The sequence below is a fragment of the Lissotriton vulgaris genome, chromosome 5, assembly GCF_964263255.1.
Source record: "Lissotriton vulgaris chromosome 5, aLisVul1.2, whole genome shotgun sequence".
In the NCBI taxonomy this organism is placed as follows: domain Eukaryota; kingdom Metazoa; phylum Chordata; class Amphibia; order Caudata; family Salamandridae; genus Lissotriton; species Lissotriton vulgaris.
The window spans coordinates 886,761,783-886,782,630 of NC_141693.1; the positions used below are offsets into that span (position 1 = coordinate 886,761,783).

The following is a 20,848-nucleotide window of genomic DNA, read 5'->3' on the forward strand; positions in this document are numbered from 1 at the left end:
GTGGTCAGTTAATACCGCATGCCTCTTGGGCCGCTATACCCACACCCTGTGGGACGAGGTCGCAGACGTGCTGCCACAGTGTCCGGAGAAGGTCCGGGCAAAACTCGCCCAAACCCTTGCGGAGGGTCAAGATGCAGCACGTTATTCCATCCGGTGTGGGCTGGATACCACGGACTCACTGAGCAGGGCGATGGCAACGACAGTGGCGGTTCGACGCCATGCCTGGTTGAGGTCCGCCAACTTTTTGGCTGATGTCCATGCCACTCTGCTGGACATGCCTTTTGATGGCCGTCGCCTCTTTGGCGACAAGGCAGACCATGCGCTTGAGCGATTTAGGGAATCCAGGGCTACGGCCAAGTGCTTGGGCCTCTCGGCCCCTCGCCAGCAAACGGGTGCCTTTCGCTCCTTTCGTGGCCAAGGAAGGGGCGCCCCCAGACGTGCTGCCAGCCACGCGCCGCAGAATGTCCAACAGTGCGGTGGCGGCCGTGGAAAGCGCCGTGGCGGTGGTCGGGGACAACGGCGCGGCCAGTCCACACCTTCCCCCGCAGCACCTGCCTCAAAACCCTCCTAGTCCGTGCTTTTAGGCCCATGTGACACCAGTGGGGGGGCAGGGTTCGCCGTCACCTCTTCCACTGGCGCACCGTCACTTCGGACAGGTTGGTGCTGCAAATCTTCCGAAGGGGCTACTCCGTCCCCTTCGAGGCGACCCCTCCAGCCATGCCACCGCAATTCCACCGCGTGTCGGGGGATCACTTGTAACTTCTGCAAGAGGAAGTCACGGCCCTCTTGGCCAAGGGGGCCATCGAGCGCGTTCCTGGGCCAGAAGTAGGGTGTGGTTGTTACTCCCACTACTTTCTGGTACCCAAGAAGGGCAAAGGGGGCCTACGCCCTATCTTGGACCTACGGAACGTCAACGGCTTCCTCCGGAAGGAGAAGTTCAAGATGCTGACTCTGGCTCAGGTTTTAGCTGCCCTGGACCCAGGAGACTGGATGGTAGCATTGGACTTGCAGGACGCCTATTTTCACATCCCCGTCCTGCCGGCCCACCGGCGTTGCCTCAGGTTCACGGTAGGCCACGAGCACTTTCAATTTACCGTGCTCCCTTTTGGCCTTACCAGCGCCCCACGGGTGTTCACCAAAGTGATGGCGGTGGTCGCAGCCCATCTGCGCAGGTTAGGCGTTTCAGTCTTCCCCTACCTCGATGACTGGTTGTTAAAGGCGGGCTCGCCCCAGACAGTCGTCAGCCACCTCCAGACTACGGCGGATCTCCTGCATCTGCTGGGGTTCTCCATCAACGTGCCGAAGTCACACCTGTGTCCCTCTCAGAAGCTCCTCTTCATCGGAGCGTTTCTGGACTCGGCGCAGTTTCGGGTTTATCCACCCGAACAGCGGGTTCGGGATATTCAGGCTCTGATTCCGATCTTTCAGCCTTTATCCCGGGTCTCGGTCAGGTTGACACTGCGGCTTCTGGGGCTGATGGCCTCCTGCATCCTTCTGGTGCATCGCGCCCGGTGGCGGATGCGGGCTCTGCAGTGGGACCTGAAGTTTCAGTGGGCCCAGCATCAGGGCAACTTGTCCAACCATGTCCTGATGTCGGAGGGCACTGCAAAACAGCTGCAGTGGTGGCTCATGGACCGCGAATGGGTCAGTGGCAGATCCCTCTCCCTACCCCACCCGGAGCACGTAGTTGTGACGGACGCGTCCCTCCAGGGCTTGGGAGGCCACATGGGAGAGGCGGAGATCAGAGGCCTCTGGTCTCCGGCGGAGTCCCGGCTCCATATCAACCTTTTGGAGTTGCGGGCGATACGTCTTGCACTGAAGGCATTCCTCCCCTCTGTCCGGGAGAGTGTAGTGCAGGTGTTCACGGACAACACCACCGCCATGGGGTACTGCAACAAACAGGGCGGGGTGGGGTCGTGAACCCTTTGCCAGGAGGCTCTTCGCCCCTGGCAGTGGCTGGAACATCAGGGCGTGACCCTGGTGGTTCAACACCTGGCAGGTTCCCTGAACGCCAGGGCTGACTAACTCAGCCGACGGTGCATGATGGATCACGAATGGCGTCTAAACTCGGACCACAGAAGAGAACGCGCAATGTCATCAGTTCTGCGCGTTGGAGTTTCCAAGGCGGCACTCGCTCGGGGACGCTTTTCGTCGCGAGTGGAGTTGCGGTCTATTGTACGCCTTTCCGCCTATACCACTTCTGCGCTGAAAGTGCTGAAAAAGATCAGGTGCGACCGGGCCTAGGTTATCCTTGTGGCTCCGGATTGTTCACGAAGATACTGGTATTCCGAGCTACTCAGCATGTCAGTCGATCCCCCGATTCGTCTGCCTCTTCGGGAGGACCTTCTGTCACAGCAGCAGGGGACGGTCCTCCACACAAACCTGTCCAGTCTCCACCTACAAGCTTGCAGTTTGAGAGGCGACAGTTGAGGCCATTTGACTTGCCTCCCGAAGTCTGTAATGTCATTCTGGCTGCCAGGCGTCCCTCCACAAAGTCGGTATACGCCAACAGGTGGAACAGATTTGTGGCATGGTGCACAGCAAAGGCTGTGGATCCTCTCTCTGCCCCTCTCTCCGAGGTTCTTCTCTTCATTCTTTCTCTTGCCCAGCAGGGCTCTGCTCTGGGCACTCTCAAGGGCTACCTTTCTGCCCTTTCCGCCTTCTTAAGGCTACCTGATCAGCCTTCTTTGTTCAAGTCCCCCATTGTCAACAGATTCTTAAAGGGCATCACTCATATGTTCCCTTCGTGATGCCCCAGTGGGACTTGAATCTTGTACTTACTTATCTAATGTGTGCTCCCTTTAAGCTGCTCCATAACTGTCCTCTCTGTCTTCTTACCTTGAAGACTGCTTTCCTGGTTGCCATCACCTCTACCAGGAGAGTGAGTGAGCTCCAGGCTCTTTCTTCGACACCTCCTTTCCTCTCTGTTCATCCGGACAAGGTTGTGTTGCGGACAAGTCCTTCGTTCCTACCCAAGGTTGTCATGGCCTTCCACATTAAGCAGTCCATTACCTTGCCCACCTTCTTTCCGCCTCCGCATCCCTCGAAAGAGGAAGAGAGGCTCCATCGTCTGGACCCAAAACGTGCGCTCTCCTACTATCTGGATCGCACACGCCAGTTCCAGGTGGATGACCAACTCTTTGTTGGTTACGTGGGCGCTAAAAAGAGAAAGACGGTGCACAAGCGGACCATTTCGCGGTGGATCATCTTGTATATCCAGGCTTATTACTCCTTGGCGAAGAAGGAACCCCCTGTGGGTCTACGGGCTCGTTCTACTCGGGCCACGGCGACTACAGCTGCCCTGGGCCGAAGAGTACCCTTGCAGGATATTTGCCAGGCAGCTACGTGGGCCTCGCTGCACACGTTTGCGAGACATTATTGCCTGGACAGCCAAGTCCGGAGGGATGGCTTCTTTGGCCGTTCTGTCCTCCAGGACTTTCTGGTGTGATTATTGGTTCGCAGACCCACCACCGGGGTTGGTATTGCTGGGGTATCTATTCTAAGGTAAGGAATCTATCACTAACGTGTCTCTTTCAGATGTACAAGTTACTACTTGTGTAACGATATATCTGTAAGAGACATTAGTTAGTGATTGATTCCTTACCGACCCACCCACCCATCCTTCCCGTTCTGCGAACCGATATCTAAGGTTAAGGTCATCCCCTTTCAGGGCCTTAGTTTTATGGCATCAGTGTTGGTTCTATCATGGCTCTGCGTATCGGGCGCGGAAAAGCTGTGTATCAGAACTGACAGCGCGCATGGGCGGCGTCTAAGTACTCAGACGCCGTCATTCCGGCGCTGCCGACGACGGACGTGAAGCCGCGGACGACCCCTGCCGGCGCACAGGGGTATTGCTACGCAAAATTTTCCGGATCCAGTCGGACGCCTGGGGATATTCTAACAATGAATTGGGAAGAAAGAATCCTACTCCCCTCTTGTTTGCTGCTTTGCTGGCTGCATGGAATGTAGGGCAGTGGGAGGGAGGGAGAGAGGGAGAGAAGATACCGTAGAAAAGAGACATTGAGGGAAGAGCGAGATTGCGAAAGACTGTCAAGATGGCATACAGTAGGCTCTGCTGTGTTGACAAACGATTGGCATGGCTACGCCAATCTTGCGATGGGTAAGTCCTCCCCAGACAGCAATTAGTCAGACAACATATGCGAATTTGTATTTACTAGAAAGGAGATAGTTTGCTTACTAGAGCATACTGAAAGTTCACCTACTCCTAAACTCAGCTGTAATTAACCACCTGCCCCTTAAATCAGAGCTGCCACTGTAAACTCCTACGGAGTCAGATTTTTAATTGTAGGCCATTTGCTTTGCAAGCAGGCTATCCCCCCTCTCCTCCACCCCAAAGATGTTGGCAGCCTCCAAGAAAGCAGCTATACACTTTAATGTTCCGCAGGTTCCAAGTCCTGATGTGTAGGCAGGTTAGGGGATAGGTTCAAGGTCTGTTCAATGTCCAATTGTTGTCCCAGGGAAGTAAAACAACGTGTAGGGGACCACTATGGAAGCCATCATTGGGGTCAGGCAAGGGACTGTACTGTACACTGGTGGCCATCCTAAGGTCAGGCATCTGGTAGCGAAAGTCAATATCCAGGACAGCGGCCGCCAGAGAATAACAAATGCAGCGTGCACACACCATCACACGCACAGTCATGCACAAGCACACACAAATGTGAGCACACACTCTCGTATGCGCACAGACGCACACACACAAGCACATGTACAGAAATAGTCTTGTGCCCTGCTCGTGCTGTGGTGTACTTTTTGTATACAATAAGTACACAAGAGCAAGTCTACCTTGCCCTCCATCACTCCAAGCTCACATCACAGTGTGTCCCCTCGGTGGGAATTAAAAAGGCAGAGATTATAAGGTGCACTCGAGGGTGTGCGGAGAAGTGCTCAAGAAAAAAATAATTTCACCCATTCCCCGGTACACAGAAGGGCAGAACCCTTACTAAATTCCCTATGTAGTATGGCGTTCTACAAGTAAAGAAACCAGGCACATAACTTAAAAATATGTTTGCCAGCCAAGGTTAATCACAGTGAGAATAGGTGCGTTTTAAATTATTTTCTGAAACTTAATGAGTAGAAAATGGAAGTGTGTTCCAGGCCTTAGCAGGTGTGAAAGTTAAAAGGGCATTCTTCTAATCCCAGACAACGCGGGGTGGGACAGAGGAGATTGGCTCAGGTGACTGAAGATAACCTGAATGTATATGATGTTTAAAGAGTTGCTTGATATAGCTGGGGAATGTCTGACAAAATATCGAAAAACATAATATCGAGGTACAAAAACATCGGACCAAAAATATCGATGTCAACAATATCGACATCCTATCTACAACAAGGTAAGCACAAAAATATTGAGAAAAAAAATATCGGTCAAAAATATGGTTTAAAAAAAAAGTTTTAAAAAAATATGTTAAATAAATAATACTTACAAATATAATAAACATAGTTAAACATATTTTATAATATTTAAAATTAACAAGTAATATACATAATTTAATACAAAAATTATTAAACATATAATCTATATACTTAATAATCCGTTTTAATAATTATTTAAGTAAGTTATAAATAATTAAAAATATAAATTACAAATTCATCTATACACATAAAATATTAACATAAATACAAATTAAATAATTATGCAAAACAAATTAAATTAATAATTATATACTACATTAGCTAAAACAATACTAAATATATTAAATAACAGAGGGAATAAAATACTATTACAACTCCAAACAAAACAACAGTAAGTAAAATGTTGGATAGCGTAGGGATAAAAGTTACTATTCCCACTCTAAAGAGTGCAATACTAGGGAAAGTGTTGGATAGCGTAGGGGTAAAAATTACTATTCCCACTCCAAAGAGTGCAATAAAAGTGTTGGATAGCGTAGAAGTTAAAAATAAAATACTTATGAATAAATTAATATTTTAAAATATTTAAAAAATTGATTAAATGAATCTAAACTATTTACAAATAAAATAATTATTAAAACATAATTACCAATACATAATTAACAATCAAATATTAATAAATACCAATTAATAATAATTAATACATTGTAATTTCCAATTAAACAGTGGACAATAAAATATTTCTTATAACAAAAGCATTTTAATTAAAGTAATTACCGATTAACCAATATTAAACAATTGAATATTATCAAACAATTGCCAATTAATAATTACGTATTAATATATAAATTAAAAATATCAAATATTATTTAGTAATATTTAATTACCAATTATTAATTAAACAATAATACATTTCATAACCAATTATACTTTTAAATAATTACCAATTAATAATTGATATACAATACATTATTTTTTTTTTTTTTTTTTTTTTAAAACCTTTATTTTGTTAAATGCACAATACACAGCGTCTGCCTACAACCCCTCGGGGCCGGCCGCTATGACATATTAGAAAGGGATAAAAGAAAAAACCAATAGGGCAGAACGCCGTTAAAGCAATCTCTGAGTGAAAAGTATCGTGTAGAACATAGAACAATAATGTCAGGATAGGAAAAGGTTTAATTTTATGATTTTGTCGAGTACAATGTAGAAAACTACGAAAAGAGTCGAAGCTGATCACTGACCAGGATAGACATCATCGTTCACGGAGCACCCAGAAGGAGGCGTTATAGAGGAAGGCATTTGTAAGGAAACAGGTGGCCACCATCAAGGAACTAAGAGCAAACGCTATGCCACAGAATGATACAACACAATAAACTCCCTACTAACACTGAACCCCGACCCCAAAGAAACAAAGAAACATAGAAGAGAAAGAAACTGAAGAAGAGGAGAGAAAGAAAGAGAAAGAGGGCCATAGAGACAAAGAAAAGACATAGAACACATCCCATCCCCCCCACCCTGCATACCAGCGGAAGGCCACGGCCCACCCCCCCCCAATAGGCATGCCTGTCGCCCCAGAAGAACCCCAAGTGGGAAAGAGAGTATGGAGAGTGGGAAAGAACATCCCAGTCTCCGACTCTCAGAAAAGGCAGGAGGAGGTAAGTTTAACATACTCCCGGTCACCACCAGCCCCGTAAGCATCCCCCACCCTAAGTATCATCAGCACAACTGAAGTAGCAAGCAAAGCCGCAGGTGGGGAGAGGCAGTTCCAAATGTGCGAATAAATCAGATAAAAAGCAGTCCCATCCTAGTCCCCGCCCGCCAATACGTACAGCACACTAAAGGAAATCGCCTAGCCCTGACCCGATCTTAGGTGGCCCCACATATCCACCCCCGCAATCTACAATAGCGGATTACACGCATGCAGCACATCAAATACATCGACAAGTATTCTAGTCCGGGTCATGCCAGGCGGTCAGGCAGGATCATCAAGGGAGGCAACATCAGCCCTGGCCTGAACGCTGAAACCCCTCCAAGCATGGCCACCGCTGGGAGTGTACTTCAGGCAGAACAAAGGAGCAAGATGGCCGCTCCCGGCATAGAGGAAGCAGAGGAAGAGGAAGCGAGAGTTCCCAATCACCGACCATCACCACGTCTAAAGTGACCAACACATTTTTCCCCACAGAACGGCACACACTCCGGCGATGTTGAGGAAGCCGTGGCAACACTTGCAGAGGCAGAGTCTCAGCTTTTAGAGTGGAAGGGAACTTTGTAACTGCAGCTTTGTCATTAAAAGAACACTCGACACTGTAGCCAGGGACAGGACGTTCCACAGTATCCCCCTGTCGCCACATTGTATCCGCCTCGAAGGGAATGAGAGGCATTGGGGGGTCAGACAACCGCAGTAGTTCCCTGGATGGCACAGCGTCATCAATCTTCCGCTCCAGTTCTCGAGTGTTTTGCCACCGTGTCGATCTCAAGTCTTCCAGGGCTAGAAGGATATCACCATAGGTCAGGTCTGTTCCCCGCTTCAGCATGGCAGCAGTGTGCAAAGGCGCCACCGGGGCACCCTCCAGCTCGACAGTAGGCAGGGCAGCTTGCGTCAGGGGTATGGAGGCTTCCGTCTTTTCGGCGAGGTAGACCGGCGCCGTCACCATCTCTGCAGTCAGCCCACATCGGAGGGGGGAGGGCGACTCCATAGCGCGGAGGAATAGCATTTAAAGCAAGAAGAGATACTGCTCGCAATACGGGGCTCGCACGATGTGAGAGCCCTCGGCTGTATAGCAATGCGGGTGGTAGGCGCTCTAAAATGGATACCGCTCTGACCGCTGGTAGCATAACCAAGGAAATATCGCCAGCCCGGACCCAACCATACAGGTATCCTCTCCGTCGCTAAGGGGGCTCCGCCAAGCCGCCCACTCCACAGCCGGTAACATTTCCCCAGACGCCGGTCCTGCCCCAGGTCGTCTCACCGTACGTGATCAGCGGTGTCCAGTGGCGGTGGTCGGGCCAGAGTTCGTGGGCAAAGTCCAAAGTCGGCAAACTCTATGAATCCTCAACCAAAAAAGCCGGCGGGGACATCGGAGGAATGCGGTAAGTGTCAGCGCATTCGTGATTACATTTGCTCGCGCCGTAGGCAGGAATAAAGATCAGGATGTCATGTAAACAGCAGACGGGCTGCGGAGCCGGGAACTCAGACGTCCTGTCCGTCCGCCATCTTGGCTCCTCCCCCTACAATACATTATTTATCCATACCCAACTATAATGTAATAACTACTTAATTACATATCAATTACTTTACACACTATTCCCCTATAAACACACAACATACTCCAATAATAAAATAATACAGCTAACATAATTATCAATTAATTCAAATTAATTACCAATTAAGAAAAAATAAATTAACTGGTAATTAATTTAATTGTTGTTGGTAATTATATTATTACTTAATTACATTTAAATTACTTCCCACCCTATTCCCCCTATAAACCCATAACCCGCTACAGAACATAATTATCAATTATTGGAAATAAATTACCAATTCATAAAAATTACCAATTAATTTATAATTCCTAAAAATGATTAATTAGCTTAGTATAATTAAATTACTTCCCACCCTATTCCCCCATAAACTCACAACCTGCATCGGTACTAAAATACAAAATTTACTTAAATTATATAAAAAATAAAATAAAATACATATTAAATACATAACATGCATAAAAATAATATAAAAATCGATATTAGTAACATCGATATTACTTGCATCGACATTAACAAAATCGATATTACTTACCTTCTATATACTGTCCCTTCGATATTGAAACATCAATATTTTTGTAGTTCGATATTAAAATATCGATATTTTGTCTGCCTACCATAGCTGGGTCCTCAGGCCATCCTGGCCTGATGACAGAATGAGAGTGCGGTCCACCATTTCATTAGATAGCACACCCTGTCCATTGCCATTACAGTTACATTTATCCAACCAACAAAAGCAGGCTGGAATTCAATTAAGGATATTTAGGTCCTAGAGTTATGTTTTTTTTCTGAAAACAGGTTCATGCCTTTTTCAGACACACCTATGAAATAATTACTTTTTAATGCTCTGAGTGGTTATCTTTAGATCATAACATGATTTTTAGCATCCGGTCTATTGCTGCTATACTTTGGAACAGTTAGGTCAATGGGCATGTGTGAGCAATCCAAAACAAAGTGACCATATCAATTGTAATTAGGCAGGGGTGCCGAGGGCAAGTATTGTTCACTTCAATGCACAGGTCAACTCTGTGGAGGTCAATATTGGGGCCCACCTCCTGTGAAAGAGCAAAGGCGACCCCCCCCCCTTTCTCCAAGGGCAACAGAGACCTCAATGACAGCACCTGACAGAGAGACACTTGTCTATTGGTGGGTGTGGGAGGAGGCTGAGAGCTTCATGGCTGACACACAGTTCATGCTCCACATCATCATTTGCCCTGCCCTCCCCAGTGCAATAGAGGCGGGTGGACTAGTCCTTTCTCGCCAACATAGCCATCCTTCATAAGCACACGTTCACTGCTGAACCGTGTCTTCGAGCTGATCAGTTTTTTGTTCCCTAGCCCCATAAATGTAATTATATTGATCTCAGAGGATCAGAGGCTGAGTAGGTCCATCATCATTCTAACTTATGAAGACATGCCTATACACAAGTTCTTGCTGTGCTGCATTAATCCACGAGCCATCAGTAGCATGCCGAAAACTACCAAGGGAAAAAGCCAGTTCCTCGGCTACAATTTAAAGACCGGAGGCCCTTATATATTTACAATCATTAACCACTACATTTGACGGCAAGCGCCCCAGCTTTGGTATTGTTGGCTTTAAAAGCAGTGGGTCAAACCATGGGTGCGGCAGGGTCCAGAGTGCTGCGCGTTATTCTACACAAATTACTGCATTATGGGGGACTAGCAAGGCGTACAAAAAAACACCACAACACTAACACACATGAGCACAGCTATGAAGTACTCAAAACCGTAAATATTGAGCCTCTGGAACGCCTCCAAATACCACCTTCTTCCAGCTCGATTTGCGCAGTGCTAGCTCCTTACATTTAAAGTTAAAGTGGCACAGTTCATAAATAAATAAAAGCTCTTAAACTCATGAACATTTAACAGATGCTTCAGAAGCGGCATGCAGGAGGTGTTGGGGGAAGGCATGGGTTGATTAAGGGAACTGGGTGTGGAGGTAGCGCCCTGTACCCACGATTGGAGAGGAGATGGCATAAAGAAAAGGTAGAACACGAATAGGAAGCATATGGGCGCTAATGAAAGGATCCCAGTAGCAAGGACAATCGCCGGGGCTGTAACGAAAGAAACACAAGGCGGGACAAGTGAACACTGTTCACCAACGAAAGCAATAGACATTGTAAAGGCAGACCAAGCATCCTTTGAAAGAGCGGGTGTGTTCAAACTCTACCGATTGATTACAGAAAGTCTTGCAGACAGCGCATGCGTGCTGACTCTACACTCAACCTAAACATGAATGTGTCCATCTGTAACGCAACTGGTGCTCCTGTAAAGCGCTCTGATACCTTTGGGTCAAGTTTGCGCTATATAAAACTCCACACACAAAAAAAATGTTGCCCTGGCAGGGGTTACATCACTTTATAGTACCAGTGCAGTGACTGAGGGCAAAATGCTGTGATTTTTTAAAATCTGAGAATGAAGGCTAAAAAGAATTTATATTCACAAGTTACATTCTTTAGCACTCTTAAGTTAATGACAAGTGCACAAAATGCTTAGCGGATCAGGTTACAATGTTTTAAATTGTGTTTACTTGGCCTTCATAATTTTAATTTTCAGGACTATTTGTAATATCCATTTAATCGCTGCATGCTGGACATTTATGAGAGATATGCTGGTTTACAGGCTAATTATGCTGTTTAAAATGATCTTAAAGAGAGGAGTCAGTGATGTATTAGCATGACAGGTAGAGTTCACATCCAAGAGATCTCAGAATGGTGTCTCCAGACAGCTCCCCAGTCTGCCTATTCAGATTCACCTTACACCAGCTCTTAAGTTACATTCATTACTAGTTGATCATTTGGTGACTACCTCTCTCCAGGTTATTACAAACACTTTCCCCGTTGTGGACTATTGTGGGAGGATATAATGCATTCTGGATGTTGTAGTCATTGGTACTTGAACATTTTAGAACTCCTGAGCCCTCCGCCCTGTGTGCTTGACTGACTGTATGGTCTGACAAATGACTTGCATGCAGCAAACATAAACATGCTTGCTGAAAGAAGGCGCTTTCAAATGCAAGCAGCAAAATTCAAACAGCCATTTCTCAGGATATAAACAAAAACACAGTGCCTTGTAGGGCGTACTGTGACTTTTAGGGTGCCCTACTATCTTTTAATGTTTAGTTCTTGCTCTCTCACTGTGTCCACTCACAAATCACAATAGCTTGCATTTCCTCAGTAGATTTAATTTCTAAAGGTATATCAATCAATAAATTAAATCTGTGAGGTACTCTGCATTGTTATCTCAAAGTCTGTTATGAAGTTCTGTGGTTATACTGAATAAGCAGCTACCTACGTAATTATCATATGAAATCTCTTTATTAATGTCATAACTACACTTTCACAATTGCTTTATTAACCTTCTTGCTTTCTCAAATTTGCTTGTAAATGCACCTTTTGCCCACTCTAAAAAAAAAAAAAAAAAAAAAAAAAATTGGAGGAATAAACTCCACGAACGACCCTTATACCATCTGGACTTGCTCACCACAGTGCACTCATCCGCAACTTTAATGCCCAACCACTTTCAAATGTCACCTGCCTCCACAGGTGGGTAAACATATAGCACAGCTTCACACAGCAGAGGTGCTTCAGACACCATCCAGAGTCTGAGATAAGTCACCAATGTTTAAACTAACTTTGATCGTTGGTTAAGTGCGCTTCAGAACTTTGTGTTAAAAACGGTGAAGGAATTAACTCGTGTCCCACTTGCTGCTTACTTTATGGCAATGCAATTTTTCTGCAAGCTTCTCACCGGGCACAATTATCACCCTCAACAATTGATAACCATGGGACATGGCATCAAAGAAAGTGTGCAGATGATACGCTGGCAAATAGCGGTCTGCATTTATTAGCACGCCTGAAATTTAGAATCATTGACTATGTGCACCAGTAATAACACTGAATGTGCAGTCGGGACAGATCAATGCATCCTGGCAGAGAGGGGTAGGTCTGCCCGTGGGAGCATAGAAGGACACAACCTGAAAGCTGAGAGGTTGAATCCGTAGCTCTACCTGCCGGGTGCTGTTGTTGTAGCTCACCCAACCAAGATAGGCAATTACAGAGCAACACAGGTACTTTTGACCCTTTACACTAATTGGAAAATGTCCGTTAGCAAGGCAAAGGCACTCTGTAGTTAGTTAATGAACCACAAACTTTTTGTTCATTTTTTGGTCCTGAAGAATCGCTAGTCAGAGGACAAACAGCGAGAAACAGGTCGACCGATTGATACACACTTTAGTCTAGTCTCGCACTAGGGGACATTATTTCCCTACGAGCCTATTCTATTTCTCATTTTTAATTTGGAATAAGGGACCGCTAGAATAAACCTGATCCTGGTACCCTTTACCCCAATTTTAACTCTCTCCCCACGTCTACACACTACTGGCCCCTCACCCACACTTCACCCATACAGCAGTTGGTAAAAGATCTCCGCCAAAGAGCCCCTCTTTGAGGTGTTGCCCGTTGGGTATTGCACCGCCGACCCAACTAGGAGCATTGCCGATGATGAAGCATGACACCTGCAAGGGTGTGTGAGGCCATTATATCCACATATTGGATACCCACGCGTTCATCCACGACATAAAGAAGTCATCAATACCAATATCAAACCTTCACCCTATTTAGGAACAGCCTCGTACTTCTTGTGTTTCAATGCAATTTTTCTGCAAGCTTCTCACCGGGCACAATTCTCACCCTCAACAATTGATAACCATGGGACATGGCATCAAAGAAAGTGTGCAGATGATACGCTGGCAAATAGCGGTCTGCATTTATTAGCACGCCTGAAATGTAGAATCATTGACTATGTGCACCAGTAATAACACTGAATGTGCAGTCGAGACAGAACAATGCATAATCGTATTAGGCACTCTGCTGCAAAAGTGAATCTGCCTAATAGGCAGTTATCATGCATAGGGAATATAACGTGAATTTGTAAAGCGCATATTCACCCGACTATCTTGGCCTTGGCGCTGAATAACAGATGCTTATTGTTGCACAACGTAATGGTGCTCATTTTATCGACCTACGAAGGATGAAAGGCTGAGTGAACCCACCGGAAATTGAACCTGTGACCATGATGTCTAACACAGGCCCCTACAGTGGATGCATTGGTCCATTAAGCCACCAGACCTGACCTGCAACTGTGCAAATGGTGTAGAGGACCGGTTCAATTATATAACGGAAAATGGGGCTTGGCACATATTAGAACTCCGAGAGAACACAAAATATAATATACTGGAGCCGGGGAATGTACGTTCATGTATTTTCTATAGAGGATAGGACGAAAAATTAAGTATGGACGACTATGTAAATATAACATTTGACTGAGTGAACAGATATAAAGTATACGGGAAACGGCAAATGTTTCAATTTTCAAGAGCACATTTGCTGTACATGTATTAACATGTTTCTGGGGCAAATATTTCCAACAAGGTAACACTGGCACGTGTTCTATGGCGCCGTAAACTGAAGAGTGTGTTTAGTGTAGAGGCAGGGCCGGCGCTAGGCATGGGCAGCGTGAGCAGCTGCCCAGGGCCTCGCACTCTGCGCACCAGTATGGGGCCTGCACCGATCCTGTGCCCTGTTGTTTCTCTGTCTCCTTGCAATTAGGGTCCATGGGAGGGGTCCCCTCCCTGGGCCTCTTGGGGATGGTGTCTGGAGGCCTAGGGGAGGGAGACGCTTCCGCTTGTCCCAATTGCAAGGAGACCATTCTGTGACACTGCAGGAGGCCCATTGTACAGGATTTTAGCGCCCCCACCGTGTTAACTCTCAGCCCACGAGCATGTCTTACACCTATCGGGCTGAAGGTGTGAGAATTGCTGTGGGCTAAAAGTTCAAACTGTGGGGGCGCTAAAATCCTGGACTATGGGTCTCCCGCAGTGTCTCTGAATGTTTTTTCTTGCAAGGGGTCACTAAAGTAAATTAGAGGGGCCTCGCACATTCCCTTTTGGCCCAGGGCCCCACAAATCATAGAACTGGCCCTGCGTAGAGGTCACTGGAAGCGCTACGCTCATAATGTGCTGTCAGCCTCATGTGTATTCTGTATTGACGTTGGATTTGTAGGAGTGACGGTGCACATTATGGCTAAACATAAACCAACTTCAAGTAAAAAAAACTAAGTCTGTGTTGGCTCCGGACCTGACTGTGACCATTTTCTTTACAAGGAACTACGATAGACTTTAGAAAATCTATGACATCTGTGTCCTGAGCATACATAGTGGCATTGTGAATAGGAACAGCTCTGCTAGTTGTTATTCACCAGCTGGGCCACAACTCTGTGTGCAGCCTACTGTGTGCAAGAACACACATGAATCTGGATGAGAGTGTGAGAGCAGTGTTCGAACAGCTTCGGCACAATTCGGACCAGCAGACAGGTGCGGATTAACTTGAATCAATCTGTGCTTGGTACCTGCTTCACAGCAATGACTAGAAATGACATTTCACCTGCACAGCCCTATTAAAGAGGCTGTAAAGAAGAGTGACTCTGAAGCCAACAAATGGTTGGCAATGGGGGCGGGGCTCCAAGCCCTTTTTGTATACAATAGTGTTTCGCAAGCAAGATGCATGTGCTAGCACATGCTTTCCCAGGCTGGACCCTAAAAAAGCGTATGCGCTTTAAAAAAAGAAAGTTGGTTCAAATCTGGTTTATGAAGGTAAAACGCATATGTGTACAATATCGCCTGTGTTGAAATGCTAAAAATGCTACCAGTTTTTTAAAGGAATCCCTTTTTAAAGGAATGTCTATCGCAAACGATTTTTTTAAAATTGGTGCTAAAATAAGGTGTAATGCTCACTGGAAGATGTTACAAACATGACTTCGGTTGTATCCTGGCAGTCGCTGTGAAATCATGCCGAACAGGACAGTGCAGTTGGTAATGCAGGGATAAGTATGTCCTTTCGGCAGCACTTCATAGTAATCTGTTTACCATTTCTGCATTACAATTATGCTTTAACTATGTATGGTCAGGCTGACATCAATAAAAGTAATGCTAGACATCTCCTGGGTCAAAGCATTTGGTTTACAAGTCGTTTGAGTGGGGTTTTATCTCAGATGTGTTTGCCTATGCCTTAAAATTAAGATACGGTACAAAAGGGGGTGGTGATGGACGAAGCATCTGAATCAATCAAACACTCACACCCAGTCAAAAGATCTGGGTTTAATCCATCACCATTCTTTAGCCCACTCTGCCACCCCAGTTCAGACATGGCTATGTGCAAATCAGTCTGACCCTGTGCCTCATGGGAACAGTCCAGCCCGAACTGCCAAGCCATGTCTTCCCTGGACCGGAAACAAGCTTCCGAGGACCGAATTCTGGCATTCCAGCCGTCTTCAGCCCGGCTTGCTTGAATCCAGTGGCAAAGTGAGCAAGGGACTCACGTCTGAGCATACCCTGCCACACTTATGGCGGCCAAAAGCGGTACAAAAAGGGGTGGTGATGGACGGAGCATCTGAATGAATCAAACACTCACACCCAGTCAAAAGATCTGTGGCAAAGTCCCTTGCTCACTTTGCCACTGGATTCAAGCAAGCCGGGCTGAAGACTCACATAGCCATGTCTGAACTGGGGTGGCAGAGTGGGCTAAAGAACGGTGATGGATTAAACCCAGATCTTTTGACTGGGTGTGAGTGTTTGATTGATTCAGATGCTCCGTCCATCACCACCCCCTTTTGTACCGTTAAAATTAAGATAACCTAGACTAAAAAAGCACAGAATATTAACTGTTCTTCTTCCCAACAAGGACCTAATAAAATGTCTGTCTTATTGGTGACATTAATGTTTAAAAGTCATTTGGCAATTTTTTCAATCAAAAGTTAACTAGGCTGACTAGGATTTATCCAATGCCTATCCACCATTACCATCCTAAGGAAACTTTCTTGCTAGAATTCTCATGTTGAGCTGGCACACTGGCTTTTGTGACCACAATAGATGTTATGTTAAAAATGCTTGTATAGCGCATGGCTACCCAGGCAACAGGGCATCCCAGCACTTGGGAACACATTTGATTGAGTTCCTAGATTTTCATTTTTAGGCCTTGTACAAGTTGAGACTCTGGTCCTATACAGTAAATTTATTGCCAAGGTAGGATCGAACTTTTAAAACCATGCATTTGCTACATCCGGGAACTACATCAGACAGACTGTTTCTTGTTCATTTTGGGAGTTTGGACTGTGAAAGATTCGGTGAGAAGTTGGTATAGTCATTGGGGCCTACAACCGAACGAATGTATATCATACATATGCCACCCTGAAAGTGAAATGGAAAAGGCAAGACCTATTTTCACTCAGGGCACCTGAAGGCAGTATCTTTCTTAGGGTGTTGACCCTGCGTGAGCATGCGGTAGCACCAACGATCGCTTCCGAGACCCTACTGTTTAAAAAGGATTTGGAGACCGGCTGTTACTTACCATTTGTTAGTTTCAGTGTCACTCTGTTTCGCAGCCTCCTAATTGCCCAGCGCAGAGCAAACATCTCTTCCGGTGTGTGCTGTGGAGCACGGACCAAGCACAGATTGTTTCAGATTAATTTGTGCCCGTCCACTGCTCCCGACGTAAATGAGGTACTATTTCTCTTCTCCCCACTACTGCTGCCTACTGCTCCCTCCATTGCCCATTTTTTCTTGTTTTATTTTATTTTAGCGTTGCCTCTTGGTTAGTCGCATTTGAGTAGCAAAACCTTTGTCATTACGAAACCTTTCCCATGATGACTTTTTTATACTTACAGGGGTGTGCAATTTAATAAAATATCTACTTGTCCATGGGGCAGGCTGCTTAATAAATCTACTTGTCCTGTAACAAAATCCACTTGTCCCCTTTGTGCCATGTAATGCGGCAACAAATTACGTGGCATTCTCATTAGATAAGAGTTCTGATATAGCCTCTCTGATTATGCCAGGGTTCATACCATAGTAGTGTTTGAATACTAGCAATCCCCTTATGCTGCTATGTTTCTGGAGGTCTACATACTGGGGCTGAAGGTAGTGGTAAGCAATAGTTCCAGGGTTTGAATGCCCTTTTTAGTCTGTGCAAACCTACTAACATGCATGTCTTAAGGGTTTTCACCAATTCTTCTCTAATCATTTCCCATACTGAGAACGGTTGGAAATTTCCTACTGATAGTGGCAGACTTAAAACTTGAAAACATTCAGATTTTCACATAAGCAAATCTACACCTGCATATTTACTCATGCTAAAATGCAGTTCACAAATATTTTCTGGGAGTACTATTTCTTGGCCTACTTCTGTAAATTCTTGTGAATTCATGCCAACTGTACATATGCACTTAATGCAAAAATATATACCATGGATGCACTTTTGAGACTTTCTTTAATAATTGGGCCTCTAATTAGGCCTGGCTTTAACCATGACCTTTTGTTTAGTTTTTTAATCTGTCTGTCTCCGTCTGTCTATCAGCTGGCGTCCCTGTAAGTGACAGTATTTTGCTCTTTTAGAAGAAGCATATTGGCAAACAAGTAGTTTTGTTCAGTGCCCAGAACCGCTGTGGCAATGTATGCTGAGACCAACATTTTTTGTTTTGCTTTTGCCAATGCTTGTTAGAATGGTGAGGACCCAGCAGCTCCCACACTGTTAAGGTTTTACAAAAACCATGCCTAAACAAGTCACACCTTGACAAAACCAAAAGGCTGCCACCAAATTCAGATCCACTAGCTTTGCCAATGCTTGTTTGTTCTTGTTTCCCATATTCATATTTAAACTGATTACACTAATATTCCTTTCTGAATATTTTTGGGAAATACTAACATACATCAACATGTTACTAAATGATGCTGAAAAGATACGCTACCTAAAATCTTACAGTATTTTAGCTAAATGTTTTTTTTCTTACATGCATTTTGTTGTGAACGTTTTATTTTGAAAGCAAATAATAATCACTTTTGCTTTCAAGCTTCTGCAAATATTTGCATATAACCAGAGAGCATTCTGGGTGCATTATACAGAGCCTCATATTATTAAACTTTGAAAATGTGTGTACACTGTTATACTGGAACCACTGTCAGTAGTGCAGGCTGAGCTTAAAACATTCACTTTTAGTGCTCACCCTAATAATAAAGGTTTTGCGTTAATGAACCATATATACAAGTTGGAACAGCATTAACACACATATTACATATAACGCACACTTTACCTTAGTTGTAGAGAATGCCCTTCCCAGAGCCGCAATGTGGTACTGTAAACTGGCAGCCAAAGGGTTTGTGCTGCAGGGGGTTGGGCCTACTTGTCCCAAGGACAAAATGCACATTAAAACTTGTTGCCCTTGACCCCAAATAATATGTCCCGGGCGTGGGGCTATAGGAATTCCACATCCTTGTACTTAGCACTATGGCACCAGCATTTGCAGAGACAACATTTTGAACCTCGGGGGAAGACTGCACTGGAATTTCATTCATTAACCCTTGTACAAGAACAGTTGAGTTTTTCTTTTTGATAAATTGAGACGATAACCAGAGAGCCAGAAGGCCAGCTGCCTAGATGTTAAGTCAAAGTTGGGCTCTCAAGAGCCCCCGCCTCTTACTGCAGCCTCTCTTTGGAACTCCGAGTCAGACTTGGAGCTGCTTTTTACAATCTTCTTTCTTTAGTAAATTAACTGAGTCCGCCGCTGGATTTGTCTCCCCTTCTTAGCACTTACTGGCATACAGAGTCTGGATGTGCCTAGTGTTTTTGAGGGATAAGGTGTCCCCAGCATCCTCATTATTATCCTGATAGGAATAACTAATCTGGTGTCCAGTAGGACTATAGAAAAGTCAGTTCTATTTACCATTCTTAAATGGACACATACCTTCTGAGAAGTCTTCAAATGGCCCCATGCGGTCCCTGTTTTTTTAGTTAACCCTTTTAATGGAGTCCTACTACGCATGCACATTCTAAATCTTGTGCAACACAATCATAACTGGAAGACCATAATTAGGATTTTGTGTAATGCATAAGAGGCCTACTCTTGATCACCTTTTCACAAAGTATCGAGTCCTGTTGGTCTATTTACTCCTCTACGAATGAACTGTCAGCCTTTTGTGTTTGGACAAAGTTTGTCTGCAGTTATAGTATGCATGGCCGAGTGATGTTTTAAAAGTGTATTCTGATGTATTTATTGTATTATCTTGTCTATGTACACTTTGTTGGTACTTTTGGTTAACAAATAAAGTATTTTACTACTAAAAAAAAGAAAAACAAGAATGAAGCAGTCACAGTCTCTTCGTCACTATGGGCCACATGTTTGAAGATATTTTTTGTTGGCAAACGGGCCGATTCACAGAATCCTATAAGTGGCCCTACCCGTGAGTGAGTGGCTAGTTGTACTTAGCAATGTGCACGTAAATAGCACTTTAAGTATGTAAGAGGGTAGCATTCACTGAAGACGTGTCATGGGGAAAGTGTTCTCTCTTTCAAGAGAAAAGAGCTGTTCTTATCTCTGATTCACTCCGCATTTTCCGTCAAGTGTTTTTTCTCAAGATAAATGCATTATGCCACTGCTAACTGCTGTAAGAATATTTCATTTCGCGTTAAAGGGTGAGGAAACCTCCCAAATAGGCAAGGATCATTAGGAGTCAACATAGTGAATTGTTGACAATGGGAGTAGAAAAATAAAAACAAGAAATTGTTGGCATACCCCTGTGTGCCAGACACATTTGACCCTCACAAATCTAAATAAAAAGTATCTCAAGGCTGTGTGTCTTTATAGCTCGGCCTAGATTGTAGTTTGCCCTCCCGGCTACTCTATGTATATTGCGAATAGGCTAGCTAGAGGCGGGGGTATAGCCCTGATAGTGAGATCTAGTTTTCCCTGTGTGTGGACCATTCTTAAGATCACTGGCTGTGAAAGCGCCTCTTTTAAAGTCTGTCAGCCCAGAATTTACACTCTCTGGGATGGTGGTGTATCGTCCGCCGGGCAGTGATGTGGCGTTCAGGAATGCCTTCCCGGACACCGTTGCCACCTTGGTCACTGACTGCGCCAATTTTTCCATTCTGGGCGATTTAAATTTGCATTTTGATGCCCCATCCTGTCTGACAGCACGCAGTATTCTTATGGACTTAGAGGCCTTTCAACTTCTTCAGCTGGTCTCCCAGCCTACTCATTCCGGGGGACATATTCTTGACCCTTTTTTTACCAACTTGACCGAGGCTAAAGTCACGTCGGTGGCTCCTGTAGAGTGGTCTGACCATTCTTTGGTATCCATCTAT

General features: G+C 45.1%; 1 protein-coding gene across 3 annotated transcripts in view; it reads left to right on the forward strand.

Moving 5' to 3' along the window:
* Window positions 1-20,848, forward strand: part of TBC1D12 (TBC1 domain family member 12) — a 306,314-nt gene that overhangs the window by 87,171 nt on the left and 198,295 nt on the right. The window lies entirely within an intron of this gene.